Genomic DNA, 21,259 nt, shown 5'->3' with positions numbered 1-21,259 from the left:
GACCTTAAAATCTGAATAAATACAATTGCTTAAAGTCATTCCTCCATTCCACAGGTCAAGGCACGATGCAACAAATAACTATTTGTTACATGATGCAACAAATAAGTAACTAAGCAATTTACGACAAAGACCAACACTCACTGAGTGCTTGTGTTTTTTTGAGAACATACTGACAGCAGTTAAGTATGGTTCTTTAAATTCATGTGGCAAATCAGTACAGCTAATGTTTCTCAGCTATGATAATAGCAGATGACTCCTTTTTTGTAAATTTTCAAAACCAAAAACTTTCTTTGTATTCTGCTGGTTTAATTTAATGTCAGTGTTCTCAATTTACAGATCCTGATTCTTGTCTTTAACTTCTCTCACCAAAAGTATGCCTTAGACAGGAGGGAGAAAAATGAAAAGTGTCTGGCTGCTGGTAATTGGACAGTTTTGTGTGTAGGCTGACTTGTGTTTTAGATTGCCTTGATTAGATTAACCAAGTAGCAAATTCCTCAGCAGGAGGTCAGGTATTGTGTCCTTCAAGTTATATGTAGCAAACCGTTCATCTGTGAAAATTAAAGGCTACAGGCAATGGTTCTATCTAGAGGTAATGGTTATATGTAGAAAATGGGAGAAGCTAAATTCACAAAAAGTATATTTGATTAATACAGCTAGAGACAGAAAAGAGAAAAATCTTCCATGTTCCTCTGTTAGAAATGGGTATATTCTTGCCTACCAAAGATAAAATTTCCTATCTCCTAATCTCAAAATGAACATTTTATTAAGTATCATAGAATCATAGAATAATTTTGGTTAGAAAAGACCCTCAAGATCAAGGCCAACCATTAACCCAACATTGGCACTAAATCATGTCCCTAACAACCTCATGTATATGTCTTTCAAACACATCCAGGGATGGTGAGTCAACTACTTCCCTGGGCAGCCTGTTTGAGTGCTTGACAACACTTTCCATGAAGAAATTTTTCCTAATATTCAATCCAAACCTGCCCTAGCACAACCTGAGGCCATTTCCCCTCATCCTACCACTTGCTCCTTGGGAGAAGAGACCAACACCCTCCATGCTACAACCTCCTTTCAGGTAGTTGCAGAGAGTGATAAGGTCTTCCCTCAGCCTCCTTGTCTACAGGCTGAACAGCCCCAGTTCCCTCAGCCACTCCTCATAAGACTTGTGCTCCAGGCCCCTCACCAGCTTTGTCACCCTCCTCTGCACTCTTTCTAGTACTTCAATGTTTTTCTTATGATGAGGGGCCCAAAACCGAACACAGTATTCAAGGTGGAGCCTCACCAGTGCCGAGTACAACAGCACAATCACTTGTCTAGTCCTGCTGGCCACACTACTCCTGATACAAGCCAGGATGCTGTTGGCCTTTTTGGCCACCTGGGCGCACTGCTGACTCATATTCAGCCACCCGTCAATCAACACCCCCAGATCCTTTTCTGTCAGACAGCTTTCCAGCCACTCTTCCCTGAGCCTGTAGCGTCGCCTGGGGTTGTTGTGACCCAAGTGCAGGACCCAGCACTTGGCCTTGTTAAACTTCATACAACTGGCCTCAGCTCATTGACCCAGCAAGTCCAGATGTCTCTGTAGAGCTTTCCTACCCTCAAGCTGATCAACACTCCCACCCAACCTGGTGTCATCTGCACACTTACTAAGGATGCACTCAATCCTGTCATCCAGATCACTGATAAAAAAATTAAACAGAACTGGCCCCAATAGTGAGCCCTGGGGAACACCACTTGTGATGAGCCACATTTGACTCCTTTCACCACAAAGAACTGACATCCAGCCAGTTCTTTACCCACTGAAGTGTACACCTGTCTAAGCCATGAGCTGCCAGTTTCTCAAGGAGAATACTGTGAAATATGGTGTTAAAGGCTTTATTGAGGTCTAAGTACACAACATCCACAGTCTTTCCCCCATCCACTAAGTGGGGCACCTTGTCATAGAAGGAGATCATTCCCTTGGATTATTTGGGCTTCATTTTGCTCCCCATCCTTGTCTTCTGGCTCAGGGACCTGTGTACCTGGAGCAGAACTTGTCTTACCATTAAAGACTGAGGCAAACAAAGCATTTAGTACCTCAGCATTTCCCTCATCCTCTGTCATTATGTTTCCCCCCACATCCACCAGAGAGTGGAGATTCTCCTTAGCCCTCTTTTTGTTGCTCATGTGTTTCTAGAAGCATGTTTTGTCCCCTTTTACAGCAGTAGCAAGGCTCAGCTCTAGCTGGGCTTTGGCCCTTCTAATTTTCTCCCTGCAGAACTTCATGACATCCTTTCAGTCCTCTTGAGTAGCCTGCCCCTTTCTCCAAAGGTTATAAATTCTCCTTTTATTCCTGAGTTCCAGCTCTATTCAGCCAGGTTGGCCTTCTTCCCTGCCAGCTGGTCTTTCAGCATATGGGGACAGCCTGCTCCTGTACCTCTAAGATTTCCTTCTTAAAGAGCAACCAGCATTCCTGGACTCCTTTGCTCTTCAGGACTGCCTCCCAAGGGAATCTGCCAACCAGCCTCCTAATCAGGTCAAAGTCTGCCTTTCAGAAGTCCAAGGTAGCAGTTCTACTGACCACCCTCTTTACTTCTCCAAGAACAGAAAAATTGCTCATTTCATGATCGCTATGCTCAAGGCAACCTCCAACTCACACGTTACACACAAGTCCTTCTCTGTTCAAAAACAACAGATCCAGTGGGGCAACTTACCTAGTTGGCTCACTGACCAGCTGTATCAGGAAGTTGCCTTCCTACACTCTAGGTGCCTCCTACACTGTTTCCTCTCTGCTGTGTTGTACTTCCAGCAGACATCTGGTAAATCATTAATCAATCATCTATAATCCTAAGCATGTATTTATGCCAGAATATTAATCCTGCAAAGTTATTCCAGGCTTGCAGGTCTGCAATAAGGGCTCTCAACTTCAGATTCTCTTTCATTTTCATTCCCATTCTTCTACAAAGACCCACTTTCCTTATGTGCAGATTTATAGGTTCAACCCATGCAAAATATCTATATAGTGTATTACAAAATGTTACGTTAAGAGAAAATTTGTTTGCTTTTATATCCGATTACCGATATTAACCCCTGAATTACAGCCAATCTTTAAAATTCACCAAAACATTAAGAACATATTTAATGGTTAAAATCAGCAACATACATATGAAGTACAAAAAAGTTGATACCATAGTCCATTCCTTCAAACCAATCACCTTTCTCAGTAACAGTAACAATGTATATGCATTTACCTGGCAGACAGAGCAAAGAAACACCTCTAAACATTAAATTGCAAAGACCATTGAAAGTGAAAGTTTGAAAGGATGAGTGTTTATTTATGTGAAATGGAAGAGACAGAAAACAGTCACTTCTGTGTGATGCAGGACTAGGGTGTGAGATGACACCAACTGTCATGTTAAGACTTCAAGAAGAAAAATAGCAAAAGAGGGCTTATGTCCCACCTCATACCCACAGCCCTGACCAGCCATCACCAGGCCTGTATCTACATCTGCATTCACCTGCATCTACAGCCCAACATTCCAGCCTGACTGTGGCCTGTCCTGAAAACATTAGGTGCACTCGTCACCTGTCACTCTGCTGAAAACAAAATGAATAGGAAAAAAATAGAATTCCATTAGCCTTAAGTAGCTTGTAAGAATGTTTGTGTTTCACATGGATAAATTTAATTAGCGCTGTGGGTGGCAGCACTACATTATTCTCCCCCTTTGCCCTTTGTAAAAATCATGCAACTATAATATGAAACATATCTTTTAAACAGGGCTCTACGTTTCAATTCAGAAAACATAGACAGATGATCTGAGGTGCTCATTCTAAAAAATGGGTAAAACTGTGGAGAGCATAAGTAAGTAAAGTTAGCCTATGTAATTGTAACCTACATGAAGTCTGGAGCTAACTATAGTACCGATCAAATATTTTGGGAATGCTATGCTGCTTGTTGGTTCTTTAAATTTACAAGAGTTACTGAAAGCTGACAGCATTTTTAGAGAAATAAAAATGGTCTTTTTTCACACCATGCTCTGCATTTTGAATCAGCATGAAAAATTGTTGTCTTCCCTATTTACTTTTCTCTGAGCACCTGCAATCACTGCAGAAGCATTAACCAAGCATATTCCATCCACAAAGGCAAAAAAGACAATAATATGTCTTTCTACAACAGGTACTACTTACACTTGTATTGACACTCTGGTGGTACCTTTTATTCCTCCCATGAAAGGATTTCATACAGACTCTTCATATCTGTTTTATATTGTTAGTGATTCTAATTATAGATACAAAACTTAGTTCTCTGTCATAGGCCACAAAAAAAAAAAAAAAAAAAGAGTTCTGTTTCTCTGAAATTTCAGCCAGAACAGGTAACATGGGCCTAAACTTGTTCTCAAAAGCCACTGTATATGTCTCATGCTGGCTTGCACAAAAAGCAGCCTAGATGTATATTCACACTCCTCTCATATTGTGCCATATGAATGTGCAATTCAAACACACTTACAAAAGGGAAAAGATAATTCTACAGAGCTTGAGCAATAGTTGCATCCATATGCATGTCTTACATTATATATATATATATTAAAAAAACTAAGTAGAAAGTAGTCCTACTGCCCCCAGTTCTACTAATGAATCCTTGCACAGTGAAGGAATAGAAACTCTTTAAACCAGGGGAGAAAACTCCACAGGAATTAGGCAGAAAAGGCTGTAATAGGAATAGTCAATTGGCTGTTACAAGGAACACAAAGGAGCACATCATCATAAGACAACCCTCTAACAAGAGAAAATTCTTTACTTATATTTTATCATGTCTTGAATAAAAAGAAGAGTTGTTTGGGGGTTTGTTTGTTTTATACACATGCATACAGCCACACCTATATACATGTGTATTTTTAAAGTAAGTGTAACAAATTTACCCAAAGATCAAAGCCCATTAAAGAAATCCCCAAATGCCATAAATTCAGTTCTATTTACAACCTTAAATTTTTGTGCATCTAACACACACATTTCTTGACTATTACATTAAAATCAAGTTTGGTCTTCCTGAATTCACAATACCTACCTTTCTTTGACTAGAATTGAATTTGCCATTAAGTCTCCCTTTCTCCTTTCCCCCAGTAAACTGCCATATACATAAGAACATAAAAAAAAAATGATAAAAGGTCTTCAGCAAGACAAAAGGCCCTGCAACATCAGTTATTAGTAAATTCATTTTTCTAGTTATTTTCAGAATAAATATTTTCTCTAATATTTGATATTGCAGGGATTTCCAATACAGTCCCACTATCTCAGCAATGCTGGAACTAGTTCCATAGAATTTGCTATTCTGAAATAACTTTAAAAGATTTTTCAGCCCAAGAGTTTAGCATTTCAGGATACCCAAAAATGTCTGCTCTGAATGCTTACTTAGTTTGCAGGGGCTTAGTCATACATATCTCAAGTACAACATGGACACTCCCGTTAATGAATCCAAACAGTGAAAGACAATAACAGCTGTAAGATATCATTAAATTTATTCACTCAGTCTTAACAGTCATAATTTCACAGATCCAAGGTTTCACAGTTTCAGACATTTTTGTTTACTTGACTATCTTGAGAAACTACTCTTCCTCATCTCTAAAAATTGACTACAGTGTTACCATACTAAGTCAACAGGGCTTTTCTCTATCAAATACAGAAAGCTCCAGCAGCAGCTGCACGTTTGCCCAGGGCAAAAGCAAGTTCAATGAATGCACAGATCACATATCCAGCCAACACCCTCCCAACTTCCAACTATTTTCACCTGAGACAGTTCCTGAAATGAATATTGTGCCAACATACTAAGTAGCCTTCCTTTAACTATCTTCCAAGAGCTCAGTTTACTACTGAATTTTATTATATTATTATAAGTTCATAAATCACATGAGACTGACTAGTGACAAAGGAGATGAAAGAGCTAATCTTACAGCAACCATGCAGTGTTTGCCTTTGAAAAGAAATGCAGATGTTGGAAACTGACCTAATCCTAGTCATTTTTCAGATTTTTAAAGATGCCTCTTTTCATGAAAGTCAGGAAGCTTTTTCGAACTGTCCTTGGGCCTCTGTCTTCCAGAGTGAAAGCAGCAACAGTATTGTTTCCCCATTACAGACCATTAATAGAAAACACACAAGAAATGTCCACAGATAAACAAAACCTGACTCAACTCTCTGCAGATTTGGGTAGTAAGAGTCAGCATAACTTATTTGCCCAATAAACTATTAACATTCTGCAGATTTTTCCCTGCATACTAGTAAACCACCACCCCACCTCACCCCCTACTAAATCCACAATATTTGAAAGCTACAGATGGGGACAATAAAAAGAAGAATATGCAACAGTATTGGAACATAGTCTGAAAACATTTTTTAAGAGACATCTTTTTAAGTAATTACATCCTTCTCATAAAAATAAGGACTCCCCCAGGAGACAGCATGTAAGTCTTAACTTTCATGTGGAATAAAGAATACATTCTGCAAATGTATTCCATATTCCTGGTTTACCTGGACTCTGTAGTCCTTTCCTCTTCTTTCTACTTCCTCTCTATAAAGTAGAACAGCAAATTCATTACCTAGGCTTAAGATAATTTATTCAACCTCAAAAGAGGGCCAACTGCAGAATCCACTAGTCTAGTTGGTACTAAGTGGCTAGTGACAACAATGTATAGGAGTCCCAGTCCCGTTGCTGAAGACCTGTGCCTTCTCATCAGCATAATCCAGTTTGTTCACCTTAAGGAGAAATCAGAAAAGGTACAAGAAATTTCAATAAAGAATAGTTGTCCTACAGTCTGTGCAAATAACAAAGAGTTATATTAACACCAAAGACGGGTAAAAATGCTGTTCTTGGATATACTAGCTGAACATAGCATATGGTATGTTCAATCTACACTAAGCAATAAAGTAATATCAAAGGCAAATGTAATGCTCTAGTTGTCTGAATAAAGCAGTTAAAAAAATTCAGTCATGGGGATGGAGAGGAAGAAATCTATTCAGTGCCCTTGCTTCTAATCCATTAATGGTTAGGTCATGGTTGACTATACTTGTAAGGTTCAGTGGTTTTCATTCATGAGATCAACATGAAAGACACAGACCTGACTTAAATAGATGTTTTTCTCATGTGGTGTGTATTTTAGTTGTGTACCTTCACATTGCTATTTCACAACATATGGAAATGTTTAATGCTGACCCTGTTTGCTTCTTATACATAACATCAACTTAAAAATGTTTTCTTTATTATATGTTGAGTACCTATGATTTAAAGTTCAATTTCAACGTGACGATCAGAGTACCTTTCCTACAGCTATGGGATCTCCTTACATTTATAATTAGGCAAAATGTTCCAAGAAGCTAATAAGAGCAAAGAAGAAACAATATCACATATCTTGATCTGACATTACACAACAGAGCATCATTACGAAAGCAGAACAAGATAGGAAGAGAAATATCTAAGTCACAATAGAAAGATGATTCTCAAAGGCAGCAATGCTATTGCAAAACTGTTCTCAATTATTACATTGGTTTGTTGGTTTTTTTTTTAGTCTTCCTTCTGTTGACTAACCAGCAGAACCAAGTTTTTAGAAATGTTTTAGTGTGATAAATCCATTTGGCACCAAGTTTTAAGCTACAGGATGCACTAGGTAGGACACAATGGGTCATTGTGGTAGAGTAAAAGCAGAGAAAAAGTATAAAATGGACTCACAGCTAAACTAAAACAAGGTAAGAGATAATAAGGATAAGAGTTTGAATTCATTTTAGGAGTATAATTATTGAACTAGACAGATAACATGGTCTTTATTGCAGTATAGCCTAGAAATTTCTATACTAAGCTGAACCATACCAGACATATCTAAAAGAAAAATACAACTTCTGGAAACAGTGCCATTTACTGCCAAAGGGGACACCTTGCACTACTAGAATGAAAGAGGTTAAAGATAAGAATACCTATAATTACTGCTCTCTAATTCTAATAATTTTAATACCCTGGTCTGGGAAGAAACCAAAAGGCCTCCAAGAGGTTGTAAAACTTAAACCTCCAATGTCACAGGGTATTAAAGAACTGACTGAAGTGGATGTGGACTTCCTCCTACTTTAAGTCATCTGGTATTAAGGAGAAATTGGATAGTAAATTTCTGCCAGCATTATACACACTGTCCTCTCTGATTCACTACTTTCATTCATCTTGCTGGTCTCTAATTTATAATGATGTAGACAAAGTATAAATATTCACGTTAGGTCTGGGAAAAAGACCATGCAGCTTTCCTTCTTAGTTAGGAAAAGATCAAAAGTGAAATAGTGCTACAGACAAGTTTTAAAAATGATACCCTTGACACGTCAGTGAAGATTAAAATCAAGAATCATGCATTTAAATCCTGGAAATGAATTATGTGACTTGTACAGAAACACAAAAGGAGAAAACCACTCCAATATATACCCTTAAAAATCTTACACTTGGTAGTCTCTTCTCCCACAGGAAAAGTAAATACCACTGCTAATCTTAGCAGCTTCTAAACACAGGATCAGATCATAGGAAGTTACAAATTCACACAAAGTAAGAAAGTTTGAAATATTTATAGTTTTCCATAGAATAATGATTAACAATATCAAGAAGGCTGGTTAATCTATCTTAACAGCTACCATTAGGCTGTGATAAAGTGAATATCTAATAAATATACAACTTTAGGAAGTGCTATTAGAAGGCATCTAATGTTAAAGCAGAAGATGTCACCATAAAAATCTTACAGACACATCCTGAGTCCTTCAACAGAGGTTCCATTTATGCAGTTACTTGAAATGGAAATACATAGTGATCAGACTTCAGTGTTTTCATGGTAATCTGGATTTGATGGTTTCAAAATTTCAAATACAAAGCCTTTCCTCTAGCCTGACCTGAGAATTGCAAAGGAATATTGTTCAAGTCATAATTACAGTTATCACCCACTCTAACCAAATTCAGCTTTAGTTGCCTAAATTTAGCTTTTCCTGAAAATCCTCTTTTGTCCGAACTCAAGAACTTCAGATTTTTCAAGACCCTCTTTGGTTCTGTACCTTGTAGTAATGGCCAGCATTCACACCTAGAACTCAAGCTCAGAACAGGTGCAGTCAGTTTGAATTCCTAACTTTATAAAATATTTTGTTTGGGGATTTTTTACTTTGTTTGTTTTCTAAGTACAGCAAAAAAACATTTTAAAACTTGGCGAAAGACTGCATTCTATTTATTTTCCATTCATTTATTGCATAGCTTTGGAAAATTTACCATTGAGACTGCTGGAGAAGGAATCAAATCCAAGACTGACCCAATAATATTGCATCACCCACGCCAAATCAAAGAACCAGTTTTGGGTGGGAAGACTTGATCAAAAGCCACTCAGACTCAGTGTACGACATTGAGAGTCAGTGATGCTAACACCTGGAAGCTAAATCATGTGAGAAGTTTTGAGCCTGGCTTATCCAAATATCCTAAATCATTCTTGGCACTTTATCAAACATAATCACTTTCACTGAGAAACATATATAAAAACTCAAATCTCTCTATTGCAGGGCAAATGATTTCTTAAAGCCTTATATAGTAAAAGGTATTGTGTCTAGTGAGGCATTGCACATTAGACTAGCTCCCTATAAAGAAGTATTTGGCAGAAATGAGGATTTTAGAAATGAAAACTCAGACGAAATCTTCTGGCTTCCTTACACTACCTCCCATCATTAAGAGAGCAGGGAGTGGCCACTCAGAAATCTTTCAGAAATAAATTTACATTCAAACATTTATTTTCATTCCATAGTTTAAGATATTGCTAAAATTATTGCATACAACAAATGGCAGGATTATTTTTTGTTGATAATTTACTTTTGTTTCTTCATTAGCTAAAAAGTTTCCCCCTTCCCTTTTTGTTCTATTGAGATATTTAGCATTCCTGTTCCCCTCCACTCAGTTTCATTGCTCAACAGATTATTTTTCATTCCTTGTCTCACTGAATTTACATGATTTTCAGACTGCAATTATTGTTCCAAGACTTTAGATGGCGGCTTATGAGATCAACATACTTTGTAATTAAAACAACTCTGTAGCAACAAAGCTTTTTTAGAATTAAAACCGAAAGTGCAATGGTTTATAAGCTTATTAAAGGCAGAGTCCCTCATACTAGTGTATTTTAGCTTGTCTTAAAAAAACAAGTTTTAGATTTCTGTTTTGGTTTGTTTGAGATTTTTTGTGGGTGCTTTTTGTTGATTTTTAGGTTTTGGTTTCTTTGATTGGTTTTGGTGGTAGACGTTTTGTGGTTTGGTTTGGGTTTTGTTTGTTTTGTTCTTTTCCCATTAGACTTTCTGTTAGGCTTTTCAGAGCTAAGTGTGCACAAATGTGCCTCAGTTCATTTATGGAGATATACATGATCAGGACTTTCTATCACAGTCCCTTCCAAAAAAAAAAAAGTGCTTTTCTCATGGTTTGTATCAGAATCTCTCGCATTTTTCTTCCTAGCTTAATCTAAACATGCCCATTTAGTAACTGAGCAGACTTTGAATCCCTTTGCTGTCTTATACAGACTCACTGTCTGTTTTTAAGCTATAAGCATAAACTACTGTTGAATTCATCGCATCATGAACTGGGACTCAAGTGTTTCAACACGTGGTAGTTCACCAGCATTTTCTGTTACTCCTTAGTTATGTTATTTCCCTTACGCATTAATTATATTTTTTTCTTGGTTTTCATCTAGCCTGACAGTGCTAGGTGAGCACAAGCATTTTATTTTCCCCAGATAAAACATGTGCAAACCTTTTATTCACTATACGATAGCTATTTAATTACTTTTCCAAGGCCTGCAAAGCAAATTTGCTAAACACTGCTAGGAAGGAACAACAAAACATTTTTATGCATCCTGGTTTTGATATACCATCTTGATAACCAGCAACCTGAGAAATCTCCCTGTATCCTAAGAAAACAGAAAAATAGTAATATGAGCTGTCAAACAGGAAAAGAACATCTGAGAAATTACTGAGGTCTAGCGACTAGTTTACTTGCGGTCCAGAATGAGTCTAGCATTTGAACAATCCTGAAATGAGGGCTTAGTGGGTTTGTATTTCTGAAATTCAGAATCCTCTCAGTAAAGTGAAAACAACTGAAAATGTGAAGTGTCTCAGAACTAAGTATTATCAGAATCAAATATACTTTTACATTAAAACCAATTGACAACGACCACAGAATGAACGTTCTTAAAGTCTTTATGAGTTACCCTCCCAGTCCTGGGGAGTTTAAAAGCTAGTGAATCTTTTAGCTTTGTCATCATTTTATTTAGATGAATATCTGAGTTTGCTTTGTTCTTAGTAGCAAAAACAAGGACACTGACACCTACCCCAGGCATTTCTCATTTGTGCCAAAGAAGGAAAAATCCAGTGTCTTCTTGCTCAATTTAGAGTTTAACACATACATCTCATGAATGCAAAAATACCTACAGATACACAGTCTTGGATAAACTGCCAGCTGCCCAGTTCAAACCACTGCCTTGCCTTACAGTGAGCAAGAAGGATGCAGCAAACTGAAGTTATACTTGTCCTGGTAGCAGCCTGCTGCCCACCCAAATCACACAGGATGTACTTTAGGGAAGGTCAGACGTACTTCAGGTGTTCAGATCCATTACATTTCACATCAGCAAAAGTTCAGCCACAGAAGTCAATCTTTCCCTTCCCCTAGAGCAATCTTGGTGGTCTGCACAGAGAGAGAAATTGAATCCCAACACCAAGTTAAAGTTACAAGCCTAAGAGTCAGTGTTTATGACCCTACCACCCTAGCCTGCTTTCTCACTTTGGACAAGTTGGTACAAATTTATCTGTAAAATATAAAATATGTAAAATATTAGAGGCAGCTATTTCTCTTCCCACACATGGTAGTACAATTCCTGGTGCAAAAAGCTCCTGATTCTTGTTAATTACTCAAGATAGTTTAATAATGCAAATTAGACTAGAAAAAAAAAATCCAACAATCAGAACACTTATTAGTGAAAGCCACATAAGACCTTCTTTTGTTCACCAGAAAACCAATGAAATTATGTGTATGATTAAAAACCAAACAAACAAAGCCAAACAAACAACAAAAACCTTACAAACAAAAACAAACAAAAACAAAACACCACACACACACAAAACCACCACTCACCCACAAACAGAAGATATTTTCATATTCATATTGGAATGAATAAGTTTAGACTCAAATAACAATTAGCATACTGTCACTTTTAATATAAATACTTTTTTTCTGTTATGTGTAATATATTTTGTAAAATGAATATGTAATATGGATGTTACCACCTAACATACCTCTCTTCCACCTTTTTTGATAGTAGATGCAATACACCATTTCATTTTTCATTTGCTTGTGCGTGTGTCAAGGACAACCAAATACAACACACAAAAGCGCAATATGATCCATGAGTGTTTATGGTGGCACATGCTCTGTAATTTATCCTAATAAAATTGCTGCAGCACAGAATAGAATTAACAAGGTTAGGGTAATTTTATGTCATTGTGTACTAATTTTAAAAGGATTTTAGAATCGGTGAATAGCTTATTTAAGAGGTTCATATTTGAGTCTTCTATAAGAGAGACACAAACCTGAACATTTTCAAGGGGTTTGTTTTGAAGTTGCTGCAGTTGGGAGAGGTTGGGGTCTTCTCCCACTCATCAAAGACAGGCAGTCTCATCAGACAGGTTTAGTTTCCTGGTCACAGAAGCACAAACTACTACAGGTTCCAGAACCAACTCTTTCTGGAGATCTAGGCTAATGACTTAACCTCTTTGATTCAGCCTTCCTGTCTGTGAAACAGAGATTATACTGAACATTAGCTTGTTACGAGTATTCTGTAACCAGCACATACTTGCAAAGCACTATGAAGATGAAAAACATAATTGCCTAATTACTATGTATTATGATGACAAGAAATATTCTGAGTTGAATGCCCCCTAAAATATTGTGGCTTTTGTGATTTTTAAGATCAATAGCGAATTAGTTTTTAGGCAGTTACATTGAATTTGATAATACGAGAGTAGCTTCTTCCATCTTCTCCTCATTTCTAGAATGGACAATCTTATGTTCTACCTTTCCAATATGGTTTCTAAGCAGTTTTTCAGAGGAGCTACTGCCAGGATAAGTGGCTTGCGTCAACACTGGTCAGCAAGGATAAGAAAATGTTAAGTCTTGGCAGCTGATGCAGGACCACACAGAAACTGTTTTAGCTCTTGTACACTAGTAAAGATTGGTACGCTCACTAGCTTTTCATAGAAACATTAGCTTAATTCTAGATTTGTACACCAGAACTAGTAAGATCTTAATCTATTTTTATTTGGAAAGATAAAAAGGAATTTTACTTGTGTGGCATAATCCATTACTTATTTGAGACCATCCATCAAATTCAAAGCATCAGTTAAATATGCCTTTTAAAACTAACATTAAAAGGAGAATACCATTCAAAATGTTTTAATACTCTTTGTGGAAAGCTAATGTGCAAGTGGATGTGCAACTGAACTGAATATTATAGTGGAATCATTTGTGCAACACTACAATTGGTGGTCAAACTTAAGAAGAGACATATATGTTCTTACTTCATAGAAGATTGTCTCATAAAATTCATCCCACAGCTACATTCAAAATCCTGACCAGACAGTTCACTGAAAAGGAAGTCACTCTCTTAATTTCTCTGTCAAGACTGATTTTGATAGAACTTTATCATAGCCTGCGTAAACCCTGTTGGATCTATCCCTGGTTAGTTCCTCACAAAAACAGTAATGTATTTCCAATAACTCTGATGTGGGTTTGTGAACTTCCACAAAAAATGAACTCATTCATTTCTTTTATGTCAATTCTACAACCACTGTCTTTAAATTCTACACCAAATACCCAAAGGCTGCCTAGATAGTTCTGTTATTTTATTATCATAAGTTTGTGAGAAAATCCACTGAACAAATGATTCAGAAATGAAAGAGAATTAATTTAAGAAGAACACGTGTCTCAAGAACAAACTGCAATGCAGGCTGTCAAAACACACTAAATGTGTTTGTCCTTTGGCTTTAACAAGAGTAACTACACTTGTAATTTCCCGATAATTTGATATTTAAACATGTTCAGAAAGATACAATCAAAGAAGGGTTTATCCTCAAGGAGAACTGCTTTGCTGAGGAAATGAAGTAAATCAAAGCTTTCAAAGGCAAATCCATTTTTGAGGCTGCAGAGCAAGGGCAGCTCAAACCCTCCCACCTCTTTATGCTCAGGGAGAGGTGTGGGAGGCTGATGTTGCAGAATAATCTTGAGATTTTATCTAACTAGAAATCAAAGCCATCAAATTCTGTTTGCAAATGGAAAGCATCTTGTTTAAAAAGCATGACACGTCCAAGGCTTTATGAAAACATTTTCTTGTATTTGCAGCGAGAAGAAGTCAAGTTATCTCAGATTCCCCTCTGCTGAATGAACCAAGTCATTAAACTGGCATTTGCATTGAAAGGCTTTTCACAGGGCTTTCTGTCAGGCCTTTCAAATAGGAATGAAATGAATGAGGGCCAGCTTACAAATGATGCATTGTTGCATCTATGTGGGAGCAAACAGCTACCATTGTGAGTGCAGGTGGGAAAGAAAAATGAATGGACAAGGAAGCTCACGGAGATGGAGAATCTCATAATTGATGGACTATGTGCATGTTTTTAATGAAGTTTACCCAATAAAAGATGGACTTTCCCCTGATTCTCCTCTTTAAAAATTAATAACATAAAAAAAAAAAATGCAGTGGTAAAACATCTCAAAGACTATATATGCTTCTCTTTCATTATTATACTACTCATTAAGATCTAGAAAGATTCTTCCTTCAAGTATAACAAAGCATTCAAGTATTTCAAAACTCAACTCTATCTCTTACAGAAATATTCTCATGGCTTTTCATTCAGATGAGGAAACTGAGGCATAAGATACCAATAGCATGCAAGACTTAAAACCTAGTACTTTAACTCCAGTCCTCTGACTAAGGAATTACACATTAATCTTCATTTTATCTTCTCTAAAGTAGGATGCTACAATGTGACATAGTGTCAAAAGTTTAAACAAGAACAAAACCAGAAGCAACAGATGCTTCAGTGACACTGCATGAAAACTATCCTCTCCCTGTCACAATCTTTTTCTCTGTAAATAATCTCAGATAGTCTTCTGCCATATTCTTCATAGCTATTTCATCAGTTTTCTTTCCTGTTGTCTGGTGGCAGCTTTTATTCACATTTTCCTCCCTTCTCCAAGGCTCATTTGAAAAAAAAAAAAATATTTGCCATCCTGTTTTCTTCCTCCTGCTTTTGTTTAGCAATGGAACAAGCTTAGGCAGTGTTTTTGCACTATAGTTTCTGTATCATCTACTATTAGGGTCTCCCACTATTTAATTTTGCCAGCCTCTATGTGTTACTATTTGCAATGAAAATGCTCAATTCTACTAATTTTCAACTTGGAAACTGTACCTCCCTTTCCTAAGAATATTGTTATCTTTACTTGATTCTTAAAAAATGTTTATTTTATGTCTCAAACCCCATGTCACCAGAGATCTTAACCACTTCATAGCTTTTCTCCAGGTTAATAAAATTAAACAGTGTGGGATCAGGAACTGATAGGCTGTAGTAGAAACACATCTGCAATAACCTTTTGAGATGACTGTGCCTTCCTAACAAAGTCAACATGAACAGTGTTATTTTTTTTATTATCCTATGTAAAATGTAATAACAGCAGCAACCTATAATGCCTTATGAAAGTCTAAGGACAGGTTTCTGCTATGCAATACATGTAATACCAAGTCACCTGAGCCACTGCAATCTTAGCAAAGAAAGTAGCATCATCACTGCATCAGCACAGTGAGACAACAAGCCATGCGAGGAGAGCTTGAACACTTAACAAATCTTTTACTTCCACTAGAAGAATCAACTAGTTTTTGAAATCAAAGGTCAAACCCAAAACTGAAGTCAGGAAGGGAGCATAGCCTGTGAGTCCACCTCACCCACTTAGGGTGTCTAAAGAGCCAGGATCCAGACATAACCTCCCCATACCTTGCATGCCTCTTAACTTTGTGTTAATTATGAACCTCATACGCTTTTGATTATCATGCAGGTCTCATCTGGGACTAGCAAGTGAGAATGAGATTTTGAACCAAAAAAGTTTAGAGTACTATCCGATACATTTGTAAATTAATGAAAAATATAAAGCTAGCTAGCTTGACAATGCTTTTTTATTATTATTACTTTACTGATGAGAAATAATTCTGTTATTTTTTACACCTGACATATCAATACTAAGTTCGACATTCATGCACTTTTTATTTTTTTAAAATACTAATACAACACTATTAACTGTCTGGAATTTCCCTAATCCTCCAAAATTTATGATATACCAATGTTACAAATTACTTGTCCAGATAAGTTTTAAAACAGTTGAAAGAAGTTCAATCCAAATATCTTAGAATCTTAGAGTCATTTTGGTTGGAAAAGACTGTCAAGATCATCAAGTCCAACCATAACCTAACTCTGGCACTAAAACATGTCGACAAGATCCTCATCTATACATCTTTTAAACACCTTCAAGGACTGTGTCAATCACTTTCCCGGGCAGCCTGTTCCAGTGCTTGACAACACTGTCTGTGAAGAAATTTTTTTTAATGTGCAATCTAAACATCCCCTGGTGCAACTTGAGGCCATTTCCTCTCATCCTATTACTTATCTCTTGAGATAAGACCAATACCCTCCATGCTACAATTTTCTTCCAGGCAGCTGTAGAGTGATCAGGTCTCCACTCAGCCTACTTTTCTCCAGGCCAAACAGCCCCACTTCCCTCAGCCATTCCTCATAAAACTTTTTCTCCAGACCCCTCGCCAGTTTCATTGCCCTTCTCTGAACTCTCTCCAGTATCTCAGTGTCTTTCCTGTAGTGAGGGGCCCAAAACTGAACACAGTATTCAAGGCTGAGACTCACCAGAGCAATGTGTAACAGGACAATCACTTCCCTAGTCCTGCTGCCCAAACTATTGGCCTTTTTGGCCACCTGGGGACACTGCTGGCTCATGTCCTTTTCTGACAGGCAGCTTTCCAGCCACTCTTCCCCAGGCCTGTAGTGTTGCCTGGTGTTGTGACCCAAGTGCAGGACCCATCATTTGGCCTTGTTGAACCTCCTAAAACTGGCTTCAGCCCATCAATCCAGCTAGTCCAGACCCCTCTGTAGAGCCTTCCTACCCTCAAACTGACCAAGGTACCCACCTCCAACTTGGTGTCATCTGCACACTTACCAAGGATGCACTCAATCTCGTCATCCAGATAATTGATAAAGAGATTAATCACAACTGGCCCCAATACTAAGCCCTGAGGAACACCACTCATGACCAGCCATCAACTGGATTTGACTCCATTCACAATAACTCTTTGGGCCCGGCCATCAAACTACTTCTCTACCCAGTGAAGAGTACACCTGTTGAAGTCATGAGCTGTCAGTTTCTCCAGGAGAATGCTGTGGGAAATGGTGTCAAAGGCATTACTGAGGTCTAAGTACACAACACCCATGGCCTTTTCTTCATCCACTAAGCAGGTCACCTTGTCACAGAAGGAGATCAGACTGGTCAAGCAGGCCCTCACTGGAATTTGTTTGATCTCAAATTGCTAGAACTCGAATCTTGTTGGAACTTGAAGGCTAAAAATATTTTGCTTCAACAAATACACTATCCAATAGAAAACTTGAAAATAATTCCTTGTCAATTAACTATATAAGTCAGCACTTTTTCAAAGCAAAAATATGAATATTCGTCTTTCTGAATTATTGGTAATACCACTGGTTCGATGTTGTTACATTTATATCTTCTTGTCTTTCTTTTTGTTCCTGAGACATAATTATTTATAAAAATATGTAATTTATTTGATAATACAGAATTCTAAACACAATTTCTGCACATCAACCTTTTGTTTATTACCCTGAGATAACTCCTTGTGTCATTTTATATTATCATCTGTAGTTCCTAATAAATAAATAAATACGTACATACATACGAATACTTAGGATATTTTTTTCTTTCTTTCTTTTTAAGTTTCGCTTCCTCTACAAACTATTTGTTTTGACCCATGGAGCACTCTTTTTATGATCACAATTATACAATGTTCTGAATACAGTTCCCAAGCAGCGGTTAGTCTTCTCTCAAAATACCCTATCCTTGTTCAAGAATCTCATGTGTTTTCAACTGTAGCTAAGCTGCATTAAAAACCTGATATAATTTATATGGGTTTGGAGTTTTCTTTTTGCATGTAAGTCATAATCCTATTATATCATATACTTTTTAGTTCTGTCATGGTTTCTTCTGTCATATTTGTGCCCAATACAAAACTCCTTACATTGTATGTAAGGCTTTAGAACATGGAATTTGTAGCCTATAGAAGTGATAAAGTTCTTGTTAGGAGCGACAGGGGACACCACACACCACTGGCAGCATTACATCTCCAGCATATGCAATTCAAGCTGAAACTATATATGGTAAAGCATTTTTTCCCCATCATTTTATAGATGGCAAATAATTGAATATTTCATTTTCTTGTGTGATTTGGCAATCAATAGAAGAAGAATAAATACTACATTTACATTTTACATCATGAACACACAAGTATTCTAGAACATTTGCTCCCAGTTACCAAGAATTTGGAAATACATAACATCATTTTACACAAGTGCAACTTAATTTTGCTTTTCACTCAGTCATTCTTAATCAGGTCATAAATATTTATTTTAACATTTCAATTCCAGAGACTGAAATAGCTATATTTTAGTTAACACTTCAATAAGTTTAACTTTGGAAATGAGCAATTTTAATTAATCTTAAAAATAATAAGAATAATTAAGCTCCTAACCCTGAGTTTGGGTATTACGTGATTTCTTTTCACATTCTGATAGACTGATCATTACCTTTCTCTGTTTTGACTCCATGCTAAATAAAACGTGTATCTACCCCATTCCATACCTCCTCAGTACTTCAATCATGAGTTTAAATAGAATCTGATGTATCTAGAAGACTCATTCTCTGAAAACAAGTTCCCTCTATGCTGAGCAAAAATCACAAGTTGTACAGCACTGTCCTTCCACTGAGGATGAGCCAAAATACATTAGCACCCTCTGTGCGTTTGCTTAGTCACTGGCTCACATTAAGTATCATCCTCTATTTGTTGAACAGGAGAGAGATCCAGAATATTTCTGACAATTTTCTCCCATTTACTCTGAAGTGATCCATTTCTCCCGCAACTTTTTTCCCCCCTTTCTTTTTTTCCTTTTTGTATCACCATCCATTAAATCTCACCTACGAGTCCTAGGGAGTCTCTCTTCTTTGAGCAAACGGTGTTTCATATCCATCAGACAACAATTTCTCCTGCTGTCTATCAAAAATATTTCTTTTATTCACCTGAATAAAAAATTTCAAGTGAAAGTTATCTATCTTCTGGGCATATATACTGGTATAATATGCATTAAATTGTAAGACTGTATACAATACTATTATACAGTACATCAATTATCGTAAACTTATTCCAAAAAACAAACAAACAAACAAACAAACAAAAAAAAAAAAAACCACACTCTTAACAAGTCTGCCACCGCTATAGTTTGTTGCTTTAAACTGGCATAAAACCTGTCAAGTAGCAATCAACCTATCACCATGTACTTCTGCCCTACCAATTCCTGTACATCTTTCAGACTCTGCAGAAAATCCATCTGAAAGTTAACTAGGCAAAACAAACTGGTTTACTTGCCATGTGTGTTCCCTAATTTCATTCAAGAAGTAGGACATACAGCTCCCCTTACTTGCTGGCAGAGGGGCTGACCAGGATACATCATTTTCCACTCACTGATCCTTTTTTCCTTCTTCTTTACTATGTGAACACAGAAAACTGAAACCTCAAGAGAGCACTGAAAAGCTCCAGCATCAAGGCATTCAGGTGATTTCTGTGGAGAGTCACTACATTGGTTTTGCCATATTTATGACTACGAAGGATAAATACGCTGTAATAATAATTTAAAAAAAAAAACAAACCCTACAGACACAAAACCAACAACCCTTCTTTCATGACCTCCTTTCCTAAACATTTATACAACATTCAAGGATTATATTTGTCTTTTGAAAGGGATGTTTTTAGTGTTAAAAACACTGTGGTTTGTTATAGTTCCCATGACCTCCTGTAATTAACCTTCGTTACATTTCCACTATATATACAGAATCTATCATTACTTTTGTTAGCAAAGCCTATTGTTATTCAGGAGAATAGAAGACTACTTTAAAAACTGAAAAACATCAGTCACTTAGATAAGATTTTTCTAGCACATTTTTTTTCATTTGTCTTAAACCCTGTTTCAGAATTTGCCCTTCTCAGTATACTAAGCAAGATAAGGATCACTCCAAGCAAAATAGCAAGCCAGTTCAGAGGGTGAAAATAGAGCTAGCCACTAGTATTATGCATAAAAGCACTGACTAAGCCAAATTCTCAACACCTTTTGTCATGATTATTGAGTTAGACTTCAGAAAAAAAAATTAACCAGCTCTTTAGTTTGTATTTAATTCTGAACCAAAGATCCACATTCATAAGTAAATACATCTCTTTATACCTGACTGACAAACTCACAAACTTCAAAACATTTTAACAGCCATACTAATAACTGAAAAAAATAACCTCTTTTAAATATGAGCTATTTGCTCTGAACTTTGTTTTGATCCTTATTTGCCAGCAACTTAATGCAGCTCATCCTCTTAAGTTCTTCAACACAACATTTAACTTCAGTACTGCAAGTACACCACTTGACACCACTGGAACCAATCGTTTGCAAAGTCTGTTGTTGCACAAGTTAAATCAAACTAACTTTTTCATTGTATTATATTCTTCTAGCTGTATTCTTTCATTTGAATAACGTATTTCAGCATGAGTAGTCAAACTCTGCATGAGTGGCCAGGCTCACTGAAATATCATTAACTGATCTTAACCTGGCTGCTTGGTGATGGGGGGCCTTGAAGACCAATACCAGCAGACGAAGAGGAAACTCTGTCAGCAGAGGCTGCAAAACATCTAGATCAGAATGGTAAAAAAAAAAAGCTGACTGGAGGACAGAGAAAGAGAATCCAATAAGAAGCAAGTCCCCAGACCCAGAATTACCATTGGACTAAAAGGTGTATAGACAGCACATGAAGGACACCTGAAGAGTCGGTGGATAGATTGTGAGGGTTTAAAACCCCAAGCCTCTTTTGTCT

General features: G+C 37.0%; 1 protein-coding gene and 1 long non-coding RNA gene across 34 annotated transcripts in view; one reads left to right on the top strand and one right to left on the bottom strand.

Annotated features, from left to right (window-relative positions):
- Positions 1-21,259, bottom strand: part of LRRC4C (leucine rich repeat containing 4C) — a 611,011-nt gene that overhangs the window by 524,872 nt on the left and 64,880 nt on the right. The window lies entirely within an intron of this gene.
- The window catches only part of LOC135579595 (uncharacterized), a 40,690-nt gene that overhangs the window by 13,805 nt on the left and 5,626 nt on the right, over positions 1-21,259 (top strand). The window lies entirely within an intron of this gene.

Source organism: Columba livia, chromosome 5 (assembly GCF_036013475.1).
Source record: "Columba livia isolate bColLiv1 breed racing homer chromosome 5, bColLiv1.pat.W.v2, whole genome shotgun sequence".
Classification (NCBI taxonomy): domain Eukaryota; kingdom Metazoa; phylum Chordata; class Aves; order Columbiformes; family Columbidae; genus Columba; species Columba livia.
This window is presented reverse-complemented; position numbering and strand designations above follow the sequence as displayed.